Below are 5000 nucleotides of genomic sequence, written 5' to 3'. Positions count from 1 at the left end.
TGAAATTCCTGCAGGAAAGGAGCTGAAAGATGGGAGGAAAGTGTATCTCTCGCCACTGAATCCCGACGATAGGAGAGTCAAGATGGTGCTACTTGGCTTCTCAGTTTCTTATGATGTGGATCTGATCACATCACACCCACAGGCCGTGGGGGTTCACGAATGTCGACAATGAAGACCCCAACCAGGTGAGTCCCGGTGACCCTGAAAGAAGTTCTAATCACTACTCTTGATATGGGTAACTGGGACACCTACAACCTCAGAACGTATGTGCCTGAGCCACTTCGGTGCTTCAAGTACCAAAAATGCGGTCACCACCAGGCTAGCTGCAAGGCCAAGCCCAAATGTGGTCTCTGTAGCAAGGCACACAACACCGATGTGTGCCTCATCCCAACCGCCCCAGATTTATGTTCTGTCCCCTGTAGTTTTTGGTGAATGTTGTTACATACAATTGGCTCCACATGTGTTCAGCCGGCAAGGAGTCTATCAGTAGGCCCTAGTAACCAATCCAGATTTCTCCATTTCTTGAAAATGTAATATTTCTTATTTATATAATTGCTATCGATACTATTATCATTGTTATTGATGTTATGATTATTAAATTGTCATTTAAATATTTTAGACGATGAAATGAAGGAAAGGGTAAACAGGTGAGATAGGTAGTTCTAATAACTGACTATTTGGTGTTTAAGAACTTGTAGAGCCATCTATGTGTAAATACAATAAATAAACGTGTATTGCAGTGGGCATGGCATGTATTCTTGCCACATGAGGCATTTGGGTTAAGGCACACAAGGAAGGACAAATGAACACAACAGTTAAATATCCCAATTGTGCCAAGAGGCATCATGCCTGGAGCCTGGCTTGCTCTGTCAAGAAGGAGGCAGCCCTCAGATGATAAGAGGTTGCTAAAAAACGACCAGACTTTGTCCCTGCTCCCATGTCTGGGTATCACAATGTGTTTGAGACATTCCCCGAGATGGATCTTCTCAATACCCAAGAGCCAGAGGAGGGGTCCTAGACCTCGCCTTGGCCACTGCGGTTTTGGTGGAGAGAATCAGATGGTGTGTCGATGAGACTGTCACAAGTGACCACTATGGCACTGTTACTACCCTCATGGATGCTGGTCCAGCCCAAATGCCACGACCAAATCCAAGGTGGAAAACAGACAAGGCCAACTGGCAAGCCTTTTAGAATGCCTTGGCAATGAACTCCCACAGAGTGAAAATGTGGAAGTGCCTGAAGTCATAAATCAAGGAGCCTCACAGACTCGGCCTTGGTGCAGAAGATACAAAAACGCCTGGTACTTTAATGGCGAGATTAAGGAGGTTAACCACAGAGTGAACATGTACAGAAAAAAAATATGAAGGCATAGAACCCCTGACACCTAGCCCTCCTAAGGGAAGCTGCCAGGGATACCAAAGAAACTGCCAAAAGAGTCGGGTAGAAAAAGTGGCTGGAATGGTGTGAGTCCTTTGACCCCAAATCACACTTACAGAGCTGTGGCAATGGGTCAGGTGAGCTACCAGCTGCTCAGCCCCAAGGTGTACACACAACGACCCTCAATCAGAGGCAAACAGACTGGTGCACGAGTTCTCTGTGAGAACAAGCAGCAACAGTCTACCAGCCGAACTGAGGGCAAACCAAGATCGCCTACAACCAGGCAGACTTGCTCATATCAAAGAAAGGGCAGCTGAACCCGATAACTCCGAAGGAACTAAGTTCTCGTTCTGCCCCGGGTTCTGATGGAATCTTGAACCCCATCATTTCCCATCTATAACAGGCAGGTAAGCTTGCATTCCTGCAACTCATCAATAAGTCCTGGGACACTTCCACTCTACCCCAGAGCTGGAAGAGGGCTAACATAGTTCCCATCCCAAAACCAAAGGAGCCAGGGAAGTACCACACCATCTCTCTCCTCAGATGTGGGCAAGACGGCTGAAAGGATGGTACTGGGTACATGATGGTAACAGATAACGCCTCCTCGCTACAGGAAGAGGTGGTCGCGATCATGGGAGCCTTAGCCCATGCGTGATCATACATACAGACTCCAGGGCAGCCACTGTGCTTACCATAGCGCAGAGGATTCTTGCTCAGGGTAGAAGAATTATAAACTGGGCCCCCAGCCACATAGGCATCAGGGGGAATGAGCTTGCTAACAGACTAGCTGACATTGGCAGGAGTATGTCCCTAAATCCCATGATCATACAAACCGAAAAATCTTAAGGCAGAAGTGTAATGCCACAGCCCTTGCCTTCTTCCTGCAGCTTCACAGAGGAAACGAGATCCTCCCCCTGGTATTCAGATGCCACAGGCTATAAGCCACTGGTACACTCTGAAACAATCAATAGAGTCATTCTTCACAGAATCAGTCTAAGTTACCATTGCAGGCAGGTGTTGCATGCATCGTGGTGAGCCAAAAGCTACCCTGGTACATTACTTACAGAGTTGTTAGCTCACACAATTTCTGAGACAGACCCCCCACAATAGCAGCCGACAGGTAAAGAGATTATGCCGCATGCTTACATCATGGCGGCAGGAGTGCCTGCTGGCAATCCCGTCACCACGGTAAGCATCGAGTGTCAGAGAACAAAATGAGACAGCCATAAATAGTTGACACAGGCCGGGCCATATATATGGAAGGCCGGGCGAAGATAGATATTTGCTAATCACAGTCAATCTGTAGAATTAGACCGGATCCATACCTCCTCTAGTAACTTACCTCTCTTTGGCACTAGCTTAAACGTTGTAACTGTGTGACAATCCTATACTCCTTTGCCTTGCTATATTTAGGGTATTTTATATGCCTATCGTGTACCCTTGTGAATTTGTATCACACACACACACACACACACACACACACACACACACACACACACACACACACACACACACACACACACACACACACACACACACACACATATATATATTGATTATATATGAGTAAATTATTAGTAAATCCTTTATTCGTGTTCTGTTCGTCTTGAAGTTATCCTGTATGGATGGCTTGTGTGTCTTTTCTCTCCTACACACGGATTTTAAGGCAGGAAGAGAAACGGTTGATTAGTATTCTCGTTATCAGAGTTAGTAGAGAGAAGATGGATAAAAAAAAAAAAAAAAAAAAAACTTACTGCCTGTTCATAGATTTTAAATATGCATTTGATTCTATGTGGAGACCATCATTATAAGACATACTGAAATATTATGGACTGAAGAAAGACCGAGCACAGTTTATAGAGAACAAATAAAGAAACCAGAGCCGTGGTGAGGAAATGTAAAATAGTGACGGAAGAATTTAATACAAGAAAGGGAATGCTGCAGGGATGCCCACTATCCCCATATATATTTAACTTATACCTAAAGTTTGTTATGAGAGAGGCAGTAGAAGCATATGGAAAGTGGAGTGAAAATTGGAGGACTGCAAATTAGTAATTTAAGATATGCAGATGATAAAGTCCTGCTGGCCGAAACATCAGAGAAGCAGAAAGTAATGACCAACAGTATATATACAACTTGCAGTTAACATAAATGAAGAACAAATAAGCAAAAGATAAAAGCCATGAAGATTGGAAGAGAGAGGACAGATTCAACAAAGAATATGCCGCACTCGGGAAGTTGAGGAAAATATGGAAGGACAGAAACGGCTCCCGGTAGGTGAAGACGAGGTTGCTGTCAGCAGTGGCGATCCCCATAGCTATATATGGATCATAATGCCGGATCTTACAACATAAAGAGAGAAGGAAGCTTCAGGAATCTGAAATGAACTGTTTGAGAAGAGTTCTCGGCATTAGATGGGAACAAAGAATGAGAGAGGTCTTGAACTTGCAGGAAGAAGGAGGGGAACATCAGATATCATAGAAAACAGACAAAGAAGATGGTTTGGGCACGTTGAAAGGATGAGCGAGAAGAGATCGCTGAATAAATTGTTACATGGACAAGTGAATGGGAACAGGCCCAGGGGTAGACCGCACATCACTTGGGGGAAACAACTGAGAACCGCGAACAATGGGATGTCGGCGAGAGAGGTGGTGCCAGGGACAGGGAAGAGTGGAAAAGGTAAATACGGACCATGTGGGACCCAATCTGAGTCACCCGGAAGGGTCTAAAAGTAAAAATGTGTATATATACATATATATGTTTAAACATATATATATATATATATATATATATATATATATATATATATATATGCATATATATGTATAAACATATATATATATATATATATATATATATATATATATGCATATATATGTATAAACATATATATATACATATATATGTATAAACATATATATATACATATATATGTATAAACATATATATATATATACATATATATGTATAAACATATATATATATATATACATATATATGTATAAACATATATATATATATACATATATATGTATAAACATATATATTCATATATATATGGTATATATACGTATAATCACGTATATGTGTGTGTATACATATATATATATATATATATATATATATATATATATATATATATATATATATATATATTTATATTTATATATATATTCATATATATATATATATATATATATATATATATATATATATATATATACATGGTATAAAAACACAATGCAAAAACTAGATGTATTGAAAATGAGACTACAGTTTCGAAATCCACCTGGATTCCATCAGGTCTGAAGAGGAAAGGGAGAGTAGGGAATTTCAAAGAGAGAAGGGAAAGGCAACGGTAAAACGGGGCAGGTGAGGACAGACGAACGGAAGCGAAGGGAGGTCAGATTAGGTCGGAGAGTTGGGCGGAGTATGCTCAGGGTGGCCGGCATAAAGGAGAAGGCGGAGGATGTGGGAAGCGAGGAGACTGTCGGCAGGAGAAAAGCCGCTATTCAAGTTGAAATTAGGTAGCAGCTGTAAGGAGGATGCCACCAGTCTGTGGGCGTGGACATCAGCGGAAGGAAGGACAATTCGCGCCGCTGACCAGTCCATCTGATGGCTTT

This window comes from Penaeus chinensis, chromosome 4 (assembly GCF_019202785.1).
Source record: "Penaeus chinensis breed Huanghai No. 1 chromosome 4, ASM1920278v2, whole genome shotgun sequence".
In the NCBI taxonomy this organism is placed as follows: Eukaryota; Metazoa; Arthropoda; class Malacostraca; order Decapoda; family Penaeidae; genus Penaeus; species Penaeus chinensis.
The sequence above is the reverse complement of the archived record's forward strand: the minus strand, read 5'-3'. Positions refer to the sequence as shown.